We start from the raw sequence: 14,634 nt of genomic DNA on the forward strand, positions 1-14,634 counted from the left end.
CATTAAATTGCTATTGTGCATGAGGTTTTACCGGAATTGTTGTTTGTTGCATATACTTCACTTGTTGTCATGTTTAACAACATTTAATATTGTTGGGTACATAAATGGGAGAGAACTAAATAAATGAATGTGGTGTCTCGTCGATATGCAACGAGCTCTACTTACTTTGTAGTTTTGTTTGTTGCACTTTGCCATGCCATGCCTCTTTAAATCGGACATGCATCATACTTGATTGTGCATCATGCCATGTTTATGTGATGGTTGTTTACCATGGTGTTTCCTTCTTTTCGGTTGCACTTCTCCTTGGTAGTTCCAGTTACGTTGCGATTGTGAGGATCTGTTCGACTATGTTGGTTCATCTACTTCATGCACTCGGTCTTCTTCCTAGCGGGATTTCAAGCAAGATGATTGTCACCTTGGATGTCACTACTATCTTTGCTATGCTGGTTGTCTCTATGCTATCGCTATGTCGCGCTACCAACCACTTGTTTATCAAGCCTCCCAAATTGCCATGATAGCCTCTGACCTTTTCACCCTTCCTAGCAAAACCGTTGTTTGGCTATGTTATCGCTTTGCTCAGCCTCTCTTATAGCATTGCTAGTTGCAGGCGCAGTTGCAGATTTTTCCATGTTGGGACACGGATTTCATGGATATCTTGGGATATCACAATATCTCTTTTTTAATTAATGCATCTATACACTTGGTAAAGGGTGGAAGGCTCGGCTTTATGCCTGGTGTTTTATTCCACTCTTGCCGCCCTAGTTTTCGTCATACCGGTGTTATGTTCTTTGATTTTGCGTCCCTAACACGGTGAGGGGTATCGGGCCCTCCTGATAGTTCACTTTGAATAAAACTCTTCCAGCAAGACCCAACATTGGTTTTAACATTTGCCATAATAATACTTGAACCTAATAACACTACAAAAAAGACACATCTGTGACATTTTGGGCCGAACGAAAAAAAATTCTATCATACTTATGACACTTCTATGATGATAATTGTGACAAAACCCGGTATCATCATTGATGTGGTGGGGTCCTACTTCTATGACAAAAAATCATGACAGAAAATGAGCTTTTCGTCCTGGGCGGGCCGGAGATGCAGCTGCATGACATTCTTTCGGCCGTCCATGACGGAAAAAACCATGGTAGAAGTGAGGGCGAGGAAAATATCGGGGAGTTCCCGGTTACAGTGCGTGGTCAGGGGCCGAGCGATGCGTGTTTCTCTCGTACGTACGCGCGTGTGTGGGAGGCATTGGGCTCTAACTGGACCCGAGCGAGGCGTTGGGCTCTAACTGAACCCGAGCGATTGCACTGCAGGCTACGCGTTACTGAACTCGAGCGATCAATCGATCCCTTGTTGTTAACTGAACCCGAGTGATTCCTTCGCTACTGCTGCTAACTGAAGCCGATCGATACTGCCTCTGGTTGAACAGTGAGCGTTGTTGGGGGGGGGGGGGTTGGATGAACATGAACCCGTGGTAGTAGAGGCCATTGCCACTAGATGAACAGGACCCCGATCGATCGAGCCGGTGGATGAACAGGACCCCGTGGAAGGCTGGATGAACAGGACCCCATGGAGGGCTGGTTGAACAGTAGCCGGTGGAGGGATGGTTGAACAGTAGCTGGTGGAGGGCTGGATGAACAGTATCCCGTGGAGGGATGGTTTAACAGGACCCCGTGGAGATGACTGGTTGAATAGTAGCCGGTGGAGGAGTGCGCGGTGCAGGCTGGATGAACGGGAGCCTATGGATGAACAGTCGCAGGTGGAGGTTGGAGGAGGTCGACGGTGGATGAACAGTAGCCCGTGGAGGCAGACAACGGGGGAGATGAACAGTATCTCGTGGAGTCCCGTTTTGCGGTACGCCACACCCATCCCGATGAACAGGACCCCGTTTCAACCATAGCGCTCAAACACAAGTCTGTTTCCTCCGTTTTGCAGTATGCCACACCCCTCCTGATCAACAGGACCCCGTTTCGATTGTAGGAGGTCTGTTTCCTCTGTTTTGCGGTACGCCAGACCCCTCCAGATGAACAGGATCTCGTTTCGACCGTGGCCGATCGAACACAAGGCCGTTTCCTCCGTTCTGCGGTACGCCAGGCCTCGTTTCCATCGGTTGTTCCGTCCAAGCCAGTTGGCTCCCGATGAATAGCACGCGTTCCGTTGCCTCCCGATGAACACGACGCATTCTGTTGCCTCCCCATGAACACGATGACGATGCAGTTTCTCTGTTCCAACCCAGCCATGTACATGAGCCCTGGCCGTACGTATGTGCGAGTAGGCGTTTGAGACCCCGCCCGTATGTGCGTACGTGGCCGTATTTACTTTCTTGCACCCTAGCCGCTGTATGTACGTGTACATGCTACGTGCGTGCCTCTACATCGATAGTATGTACGTACACGTTCGCGACCATAATAACAACGCTACGTACGCTTCGACCAGGTGGGTCCCGACTGTCAGGCACTTCCTGCTTTCGTCTCAAAAACAAATTAGATAAATGCCACTCCAATTATGGCGATTCATAAAAATGCCATTGTAATTTCGAAACTTTGAAAAATGCCACTGCAATTTTTGCAAACTTTGAAAAACGCCACTCCAGACTTCGAAAAATGCCACTGGAAATGGCATGAAATGGCATTTTCCAAAGTTTGGAAATTGTAGTAGCATTTCTCAGAATCACCAGATTTGGAGTGGCATTTATCAAATAAACCCAAAACAAAAATAACTGAGCGAGTTGCTGGGTCCCTGGTGTCAGCCGCTCGTTGTCCAATTCTCTCGTTTATTAACTACGTTGATAATGGCATGGGACCCAGATGTCAGAAATCCATTAGGAGGAGCCATTTTTTATTGGCTTGAAATAAGGAGGCACTTGCTTGCATACTGCCATGACCTTGGTGGGTCCCTATTGTCATCCTCTCCACGTACAATCATCTCCTAATTGTGTACGCGTCAACCTGGTAGGCCCACAAGTCAGCTTCTAAACCCGTGGCGGACAAATACAACCCATTTAAAAAAATACAACGCATTCCAAATATTCAAACGGAAAGTTCAACATTCAGAGCAAAGTAACAGGTCTGATCTAGATATAGAGTACTGGACTTCCACATTGACAACCATCATAGCCAAGTTAACTATCTACTCCCACGAATACTCTAGTAGTTGATACGTCTCCAACGTATCTATAATTTTTGATTGCTTCATGCTATTATATTATCTATTTTGGATGTTAATGGGCTTTATTTTACACTTTTATATCATTTTTGGGACTAACCTACTAACCGGAGGCCCAGCCCAAATTGTTGTTTTTTTTGCCTATTTTAGGGTTTCGAAGAAAAGGAATATCAAACGGAGTCCAAACGGAATGAAACCTTAGGGAACGAGATTTTCTCAACAAACGTGACCCAGGAGACTTGGAGTGGCCGTCAAGAAACAAGGGAGGAAGGCACGAGGCAGGGGGCGCGCCCTCCACCCTCGTGGGCCCTCCGTTGCTCCACCGACGTACTTCTTTCTCCTATATATATCCACGTACCCCCCAAACATCCAGGAGCACCACGAAAACCTAATTCCACCGCCACAACCTTCTATACTCGAGAGATCCCATCTCGGGGCCTTTTCTAGAGCTCCACCGCAGGGGGCATTGATCACGGAGGGCCTCTACATCAACTCCATGGCCTCTCCGGTGATGTGTGAGTAGTTTACTTCGGACCTACGGGTCCATAGTTATTAGCTAGATGTCTTCTTCTCTCTCTTTGGATCTCAATACAAAGTTCTCATCGATTCTCTTGGAGATCTATTCGATGTAATCTTCTTTTGCGGTGTGTTTGTCGAGATCCGATGAATTGTGGGTTTATGATCCAGATTATCTATGAACAATATTTGATTCTCCTCTGAATTCTTTTATGTATGATTGGTTTATATTTGCAAGTCTCTTCGAATTATCAGTTTGGTTTGGCCTACTAGATTGATCTTTCTTGCAATGGGAGAAGTGCTTAGCTTTGGGTTCAATCTTGCGGTGTTCGATCCCAGTGACAGAAAGGGAACCGATACGTATTGCATTGTTTGCATCGAGGATAAAAAGATGGGGTTTGTATCATATTTCATGAGTTTATCCCTCTACATCATGTCATCTTCCTTAAAACATTACTCTGTTCTTATGAAATTAATACTCTAGATGCATCTGGATAGCGGTCGATGTGTGGAGTAATAGTAGTAGAAGCAGAATCGTTTCGGTCTACTTGTCTCGGACGTGATGCCTATATACATGATCATACCTAGATATTCTCATAACTATGCTCAATTCTATCAATTGCTCGACAGTAATTCGTTTACCCACCGTAATACTTATGCTCTCGACAGAAGCCACTAGTGAAACCTATGGCCCCGGGGTCTATCTTCTATCATATTAATCTTCCAATACTTAGTTATTTCCTTTGCCTTTTATTTTACTTTGCATCTTTATTTCTCTTTATCATAAAAATACCAAAAATATTATCTTATCATATCTATCATATCTCACTCTCGTAAGTGACCGAGAAGGGCTTGAGAACCCCTTTATCGCGTTGGTTGTGAGGTTCTTATTTGTTTGTGTAGGTGTGTGGGACTTGAGCGTGATCTCCTACTGGTTTGATACCTTGGTTCTCAAAATCTGAGGGAAATACTTATGCTACTTTGCTGCATCACCCTTTCCTCTTCAAGGGAAAACCAACGCAGTGCTCAAGAGGTAGCAAGCAGGATTTCTGGCGCCGTTACCGGGGAGATTCACGCCAAGTCAAGTCAAGACATACCAAGTACCCATCACAAACTCTTATCCCTCACATTACATTATTTGCCATTTGCCTCTCGGTTTCCTCTCCCCCACTTCACCCTTGCCGTTTTATTCGCCCTCTCTCTCCGTCCTCCTTCTCTTTCTCTATTTGCCTCTTTTCTGCTTGCTTCGTCGTTATGGCTAGTCCTTTATCTACTCCTTTGTCTCCCGAGAATGAAGTTCTTAATTTTAAACAAAGGGAGGGAGAAAATCAAAAAGATGCTTGGTACAGAATTTGCAATGCGCAAAATAGATCTACTAGGAAGCAATCTACTTCCGTTCTTCTTCGCAATTTTTATGTAGGCATCACCCCTTGGAATAGATATATTCTTGATACCATTACCGGAGGAAATTTCTTGGGAAGCCATACTTTTGATTCTTATAATGCTACAATAGATTTGTTTGGCCCACCACCTCTTTTGGTTAATGGAACTATGTTAACTTTGGAACATGTGATGCGAAGGCTAGAAATTATTGAGAACAAAGTTGCTACTGTAGAGTTTATTGATAATTTGGATAAAAAGATCCACAACCAAATTACCCAATATGGATCTAAGGTGGGAGTTAGTCTGAAATTTTTGAAGGAAAAAGAACCCATAGTTAATGAAAGAATAGATCAAGATTCTACTAGAATCGACAAACTTGAGGGAATTATCACCAACTTGGGATCCGCTTTTTCTTCCATTAAAAATACTCCAAATCCTCCTACTAAAATTGCCAAGCTTGTTTATGTTCCTAAAAATAAGGGTGAATCCTCTAGTAAGGAAACTGCGGATTTAAAATCAATAAGTGTTCATCCTAATCTTTTTGCTATTATTAAGGAACCGTTTGCTACAAATGATTTTCTTGATTTTGTGCCTAGGAGTTTGATAATTAATAAAAAGGAAGAAACTCCTAAGAATTATAGGTGTCTCACGGAAGAACTGCCTACCAAAGATGGCAGTACCTAGATCTATCTTCGCTTTTATGCCTAGCTAGGGGCGTTAAACAATAGCGGTTGTTGGGAGGCAACCCAATTTTATTTTTATTCCTTGCTTTTTGCTCCTGTTTAGTAATAAATAATTTATGTAGCCTCTGTTTTGGTTGTGTTCTTTTCTGTTTAATTAGTGTTTGTGCCAAGTAGAACCGTTGGGAAGACTTGGGGAAAGTCTTTTTGATCTTGCTGTGAAAAACAGAAACGTTAGTGCTCACGAGAATCACTGCCATTTTTATTTGGAAGGAGATATTTAGTTAATTATTTTTGAAGATGATTAATAGATAAATTACTCACGTCCAGAAATTTATTTTAGAATTTTTTGGGTTCCAGAACTTGCGTTAACTACAGATTACTACAGACTGTTCTGTTTTTGACAGATTCTGTTTTTTCTTGTGTTGTTTGCTTATTTTCATGAATCTATGGCTAGTAAAATAGTTTATAATCCATAGAGAAGTTGGAATACAGTAGGTTTAACACCAATATAAATAAATAATGAGTTCATTACAGTACCTTTAAGTGGTCTTTCGTTTTCTTTCGCTAACGGAGCTCACGAGTTTTCTACCTTAAGTTTTGTGTTGTGAAGTTTTCAAGTTTTGGGTAAGGATTTGATGGATTATGGAACAAGGAGTGGCAAGAGCCTAAGCTTGGGGATGCCCATGGCACCCCAAGGTAAAATTCAAGGACACCAAAAACCCTAAGCTTGGGGATGCCCCGTAAGGCATCCCCTCTTTCGTCTTCGTCTATCAGTAACTTTACTTTGAGCTATATTTTTATTCACCACATGATATGTGTTTTGCTTGGAGCATCTTGTATGATTTGAGTCTTTGCTTTTTAGTTTTCCACAATCATCCTTGCTGTACACACCTTTTGAGAGAGACTCACATGAATTGAAATTTATTAGAATACTCCATGTGCTTCACTTATATCTTTTGAGCTATATAGTTTTTGCTCTAGTGCTTCACTTATATCTTTTAGAGCATGATGGTGCATTTGTTTTATAGAAACTATTGTTCTCTCATGCTTCACTTATATTATTTTGAGAGTCCTTTAGAACAACATGGCAATAATAAAACTTTCATATAAGTGCATTGAATACTATGAGAAGTTTGATACTTGATAATTGTTTTGAGATATGGAGATGGTGATATTAGAGTCATGCTAGTTGAGTAGTTGTGAATTTGAGAAATATTTGTGTTGAAGTTTGTGATTCCTATAGCATGCACGTATGGTGAACCATTATGTGATGAAGTCAGAGCATGATGTATTTATTGATTGTCTTCCTTATGAGTGGCGGTCGGGAACGAGCGATTGTCTTTTCCTACCAATCTATCCCCCTAGGAGCATGCGCGTAATACTTTGTTTCGATAACTAATAGATTTTTTCAATAAGTATGTGAGTTCTTTATGACTAATGTTGAGTCCATGGATTATGCGCACTCTTACCTTTCCACCATTGTTAGCCTCTCTAGTATCGCGCAACTTTCGCCGGTACCATAAACCCACTATATACCTTCCTCAAAACAACCACCATACCTACCTATTATGGCATTTCCATAGCCATTCCGAGATATATTGCCATGCAACTTTCCATCGTTCCGTTATTATGACACGCTTCATCAATTTCATATTGCTTGCATGATCATGTAGTTGACATCGTATTTGTGGCAAAGCCACTGTTCATAATTCTTCATACATGTCACTCATGCATCATTGCACATCCCGGTACACCGCCGGAGGCATTCACATAGAGTCATATTTTGTTCTAAGTATTGAGTTGTAATTCTTGAGTTGTAAGTAAATAAAGTGTGATGATCATCATTATTAGAGCATTGTACCAAGTGAGGAAAGGATGATGGAGACTATGATTCCCCCACAAGTCGGGATGAGACTCCGGACGAAAAAAAAGAAAAAAAGAGAAAGGTCATTAAAAAGGAAGGCCCAAAAAAATAAGAGAAAAAGAGAGAAGGGACAATGTTACTATCCTTTTCCACACTTGTGCTTCAAAGTAGCACCATGTTCTTCATATAGAGAGTCTCCTATGACATCACTTTCATATACTAGTGGGAATTTTTCATTATAGAACTTGGCTTGTATATTCCAATGATGGGCTTCCTCAAAATGCCCTAGGTCTTCGTGAGCAAGCAAGTTGGATGCACACCCACTTAGTTTCTTTTGTTGAGCTTTCATATACTTATAGCTCTAGTGCATCCGTTGCATGGCAATCCCTACTCACTCACATTGATATCTATTGATGGGCATCTCCATAGCCCGTTGATACGCCTAGTTGATGTGAGACTATCTTCTCCGTTTTTGTCTTCTCCATAACCACCATTCTATTCCACCATGGTTCTATATCCATGGCTCACACATATATTCTGTGAAGATTGAAAAAGTTTGAGAACATCAAAAGTATGAAACAATTTCTTGGCTTGTCATCGGGGTTGTGCATGATTTAAATATTTAGTGTGGTGAAGATAGAGCATAGCCAGACTATATGATTTTGTAGGGATAACTTTCTTTTGCCATGTTATTTTGACAAGACATGATTGCTTAGTTAGTTTGCTTGAAGTATAATTATTTTTATGTCAATATTGAACTTTTATCTTGAATCTTATGGATCTAAACATTCATGCCACATTAAAGAAAAATTACATTGAGAAATATGTTAGAAAGCATTCCACATCAAAAATTCTTCTTTTATTATTTACCTACTCGAGGACGAGCAGGAATTAAACATGGGGATGCTTGATACGTCTCCAACGTATCTATAATTTTTGATTGCTCCATGCTATTATATTATCTATTTTGGATGTTAATGGGCTTTATTTTACACTTTTATATCATTTTTGGGACTAACCTACTAACCGGAGGCCCAGCCCAAATTGCTGTTTTTTTGCCTATTTTAGGGTTTCGAAGAAAAGGAATATCAAACGGAGTCCAAACGGAATGAAATCTTCGGGAACGTGATTTTCTCAACAAACGTGACTCAGGAGACTTGGAGTGGCCGTCAAGAAACAAGGGAGGAAGGCACGAGGCAGGGGGCGTGCCTACAGCCCCCCCGGGCGCGCCCTCCACCCTCGTGGGCCCTCCGTTGCTCCACCGACGTACTTCTTCCTCCTATATATATCCACGTACCCCCCAAACATCTAGGAGAACCACGAAAACCTAATTGCACCGCCGCAACCTTCTGTACTCGAGAGATCGCATCTCGGGGCCTTTTCCAGAGCTCCGCCGCAGGGGGCATTGATCACGGAGGGCCTCTACATCAACTCCATGGCCTCTCCGGTGATGTGTGAGTAGTTTACTTAGGACCTACGGGTCCATAGTTATTAGCTAGATGGCTTCCTCACTCTCTTTGGATCTCAATACAAAGTTCTCCTTGATTCTCTTGGAGATCTATTCGATATAATCTTCTTTTGCGGTGTGTTTGTCGAGATCCGATGAATTGTGGGTTTATGATCCAGATTATCTATGAACAATATTTGATTCTCCTCTGAATTCTTTTATGTATGATTGGTTTATCTTTGCAAGTCTCTCCGAATTATCAGTTTGGTTTGGACTACTAGATTGATCTTTCTTGCAATGGGAGAAGTGCTTAGCTTTGGGTTCAATCTTGCGGTGTTCGATCCCAGTGAAAGAAAGGGAATCGATACGTATTGTATTGTTGCCATCGAGGATAAAAAGATGGGGTTTATATCATATTGCATGAGTTTATCCCTCTACATCATGTGATCTTCCTTAAAGCATTACTCTGTTCTTATGAACTTAATACTCTAGATGCATCTGGATAGCGGTCGATGTGTGGAGTAATAGTAGTAGATGCAGAATCGTTTCGGTCTACTTGTCTCAGACGTGATGCCTATATACATGATCATACCTAGATATTCTCATAACTATGCTCAATTCTATCAATTGCTCGACAGTAATTCGTTTACCCATCGTAATACTTATGCTCTTGAGAGAAGCCACTAGTGAAACCTATGGCCCCCGGGTCTATATTCTATCCTATTAATCTTATAATACTTAGTTATTTCCTTTGCCTTTTATTTTACTTTGCATCTTTATTTCTCTTTGTCATAAAAATACCAAAAATATTATCTTATCATATCTATCAGACCTCACTCTCGTAAGTGACCGAGAAGGGCTTGACAACCCCTTTATCGCGTTGGTTGTGAGGTTCTTATTTGTTTGTGTAGGTGTGTGGGACTTGAGCGTGATCTCCTACTGGATTGATACCTTGGTTCTCAGAAACTGAGGGAAATACTTACGCTACTTTGCTGCATCACCCTTTCCTCTTCAAGGGAAAACCAATGCAGCGCCCAAGAGGTAGCAGTAGTGTACATGTACTAACTTAATCTTAGCTAACTAGACGATGCCGGCCTCCATCTACGGTACACGCTAAACGCCAGCACCGGCGTCCTCCGCCTCACCTCGGACTTGCGAGAGGCGCGATAGGGCACGTTGCTCTCGTGCATTGGCCCTTTCCATGCCGGCGTGGTCCACCGAAGCTTCGGCTTCTAAGCAGGAAACCCACTTGACGCGCTTGTAGTAAAATTCGGCGTCGCGGACACGTGTGCGCCTGACGGCCTCCAGGGCTATTTGCAGGGCGCCGGCCTCCACGTAGTCAGCCTAGTTGCGGGCGCTCTGATCGTGACTCAGAGCGTTGATGTGCTACTGCTCGATGTCCCACTAGCGGCGCAAATCGGTGATACGCTGCTCCTCCGCCGGGCAGTCGCGCTCGCACAACTCCTCATACTCCGCATTGCCATCTAAAGACTGATAGCATGCCTCCTCCCTTCGTCTGCCTTCCGGTGAAAACCGAACACTAGTTCCGGCGGTGACCTCCTCCGGTGTCACCTATCACGGACGGGCGGGGGCATGGCAGACATGGAGAGAGCGAGGATAAGTGGCGAGCGACGTCGGGCCGGTGGGGGCTTATGAGGATAGGGCGAGTTGGTGATGGTGCCACCGGAGAAGCCCGGGAAACAGTAATTATAGGCGGAAGGTAGGCGAACCAGCGTGTCACGGGAAACATGATGGTCATCGCGGTCATCGAAATTCAATGCATAAGCAGGCATGGCTTAGCGCGCCAACTTGTCGTGGAAAACTAGAAAAACTGAAATTATGACTGTGCCGTCCCGTCCCGTCAGTGGTGCATCCCATCTGTGCTGGGTCGCACGCCGGCATGACGGTCAAACTAGTGCACTCGAATCATCCACTGCAATATGATTTGGTCTTCTCTCAATCACACGGCGAGACTATTTTCGGAATACAAACTTTAACTTAGGCAAAATGATGCCCATTGTATAATCAGACCAAAGCAATGAAGCACCTGTGTTGGCCAATAAATAGTACAGTACTACTTTTCTGCAGTCCATGAAGTGACTATCCAATCTTTCTGTGTCTATTTTCAAATGGCACTGCACGCAGTGACTATACTATTCTCTTGTGTAGTTCAACCAAAATTGCAGTCACTTTGTTTGTTTGCCAAATAGCAACGAGCATACATCTCTATCTGCACAAATATCAAGCAGCTAGTAAACATATACCCCACCTTGTATTTTCGGTTTAAACACGTCTGTTCCGCTTAGCATCTGTCATGTTTTGCACTAGAAAATTTGATATAGTCATGTTTTGCCCTAGACAATTTCATACTGAATTGATTTGCTGGTTCAGAGCAGAAATATAGCGCCTATTCTTCATCAGACCAAGGATATCCATGTTCGTAGTGATGGAAGAGGTGAAATCGATGCAACCGAAATTGAGCATCCAATCATTGAATCATGTCCTGCACCTCCAATGTAGGTCCACCCTGCCAATAAATTCACATGCAAACCACTAGTATTACTATCTAATGACAGTACAAAAAGAGTAGCCAGATAGTAGCAAACCATGTACCTTCATAATGATCAACTCATAGAGCCACCAATTGGATATAAAGGTTTGGAAGAAAACATGCTCCTAATGTTGAACCATTTGGGCTTTTTGTGCAGTCCCACTAAAATTGAGCATCCCTGTTTGCATAGATATTGAAAGCGTGATTACTATAAAAGTGGCACTAGTTGAAGCATAGACTCACAAATATAAGCATTCCAATTTCTTAATGGGAAAAGGTAGCAAGACTGTTTCTAACCACCTGTTTGAAGGAATAAATAAGACAACATCGGCTGATGTCAGGAAGGCATACATAGTTTTTTCTTAAAAATTGAGCCATTCCTGACCTTTCCTCATCTTTTAAGCATATTTTGTGTAGTTCAACTAAAATAAAATGCCATCACCGCCTTGACAATTTAGTGACACTGTACAAAAGGAAATGACTTAACATTACATCATGATGTCAGGTATGTAGTCGACAGGCATTAGAGATGAACATACAGACCTCCTCCGATAACATAATGAACATTAATTTTAACAAAGGTGTGACTAGCTTTACCGGGATAATTTGAGTGAACTCTACACCCTCTGTTCCTTAATATCAGACGTTTTCGCAGTTAAATTTAAAGTACCCAAACGTCTAGTATTTAGAAAAATAGGTAGTAGTTTTCTTGAGCACGTATTTGGGAAAGCTTGCCACACTTTATATATGTCCATACGCTAATGTAACACCATTCGAATAGTACGAATATACACTAATCCAGTGGGTAGTGCAACAGTAGTGTAGTTATTTTATTACAGGATACACTACAATGGTTTTACTGAATAGATTTCCATAAGCTCTAGCACTAGAAGATTTCTATAAGAATTAACAATACAAAATGTAAAGGTAACAAGTTTCAGCATTGGAATACTAGCTGTGCAAGAGCATTAAACCAAATACAAAAGTCTGAAGGTAACTAGCATTATTAACTAATGACAGTATAAAAAAATTCCAAACCATGTACCTTCAAGGTAAATATCATTTCGAACTCAAGGGGACCTAAAAATTGCTATCCCAATCTTTATAATCTATCAAACATAAAAATTTGATCGAACGAATCAAGAGAACAGCCGGAGGAGGAGGTGCCCACTCTTGACCTTTCCTCTTGACACTGTACAAAAAAAACTGAATTATCTCATGAAAGTGAGGTATGTAATCTATAAGCATTAACAGTACAAAAATCTGAAGGTAGTAACAAGATTCATCATTGCTATACTGGTTGTGCAACAACATTAGAATGCCTTAGCTGAAAAATCTTTAATACATCCACAATCAACAGCTAACCCTGAAATAATCCAGTGAAATTTAATGGCATTGCTTAAATTTATCGGTGGCATTAGATTGAGTACGACATTAGTTAAATGTGGCATCACTTTAGTAGTAGCATTGCTTGACTTGACCGCTGGCATTATACTAACAACAAAAAAGTGGCAATAAGAGCATGGGAGGCCCATTCGGATAGTGGGCGCACTAGTATGATGTACCTCCACGGACGCATAGAGTGATGAGGGAGGTATGGTTGCCCAGAGCGACAAATATCCAGGCAGCATATGTGGATTACGTTCCATTTTTGTTCTATTTAGCTACTGATTTTCCACTTTTCAACCTAGATGCGGGTTTGATGCCTAGTCTCTTGGACAGTACGGTCTCCCTTCCTTTCCTTATTCAACCCAGACATGGATTAGTATGCATGAAGTAGGGTTTCCTTTAATAGTGCAAGTTAAGGTTTTCGTCTGCGTGACCAGTAGAGCAGAGCATAGCAAATTCGGAAGATGGTGGAGTGGAAAAAGAACCACATGCAGCGACGTGGAAGATGGGGAAATAGAACAAGGGTATGGTTCGAAAAGAGGTAGGATACCCGAGGGTCAGCGGGAAGTGGCTTCGCTCGTGGTGGTCGTCCTCCGCACACACTACGGCAGCGAGCTTGGGGACGGAGGCCATCCCGCGCGGGCGCTAGGTCTGAGAGGACGGCCTTGTCGTCAGTGCGTGACCTAGCTCGCCGACTACGAGTGCGTCAACGCTGCACGTCCTTTTCTTCCCCAGCGGATCTGTGACCACCGGTGAGGAGGGAGAGAGAGGCCATCTTTTTTAGATCTAGAGAGAGGGTGATAGTGTGAGAAGCAAGTGGGCAGCCCTGAGCAAGAAAGCGTTGAAGCTCCAGCCTATATATCTTTTTTATACTACTAGTACTAGAGGTGGAGTAGTGGTAGAGTAGCTTATATTTTCTCTGCATACAGTACCAGTTAGTCATGCTTCAAAACTGAACGGCATGCCATTAAAAAAAGGTCGATAACTAATGTGGCCCCTCGGGCCAACACGGCCAGATCGCATTTTGCACGAGAAATTACACACCATGTTTTGTTGACATGTGGTCCCGTTCCCACATGTTAGTGAAACGACGGTGAGTCCTTTTGTACAATTTCCGAACGGACGTCTAAGTAGACCGGGGTGCCTCTTCGTGTACCATGGCAACTGTCCACCGACTCTTTGCCTTTCCCTCTCGATTTGGAACTGTTGTCGCACGCTCTTCCTCCCTCCTCCATTTGCCTTCACCCTTCCTTCTGCCATTGTTCGATCGTCTTCTCGATGGAGGGAACAGGCTGGAAATGACCCCGTTATTCTTGCCCCGATCTGAATGATGACGCGGTGGAGGAACTCATTGATCGGTGTGATGTTATCACCTCGGCTAGCTTGTCAGGTTCGTTCAAGACCATTCTCGACTCAACTAATAACATCATTACAAGGAACCCAAGGGTCCAGGAGTGGTTTGATCTCCCCTATCTTGTTCACCGTGACCCTGCTGACTGGTGCGGGGATGACGGAAGCCTCGCTTTGTGCAAGTTGATGCCGCTTGATAACGATACGTGTGATGTTAAGATGCCATCGCTTGAGGGCAAGGCTTGGGCAGGCGCAAATGAAGATTGGGTTGTTTATATTG

This window comes from Triticum urartu, chromosome 5A (genome assembly GCF_056163025.1).
Source record: "Triticum urartu cultivar PI428250 chromosome 5A, HENAU_Tu73, whole genome shotgun sequence".
NCBI classification, from domain to species: Eukaryota; Viridiplantae; Streptophyta; class Magnoliopsida; order Poales; family Poaceae; genus Triticum; species Triticum urartu.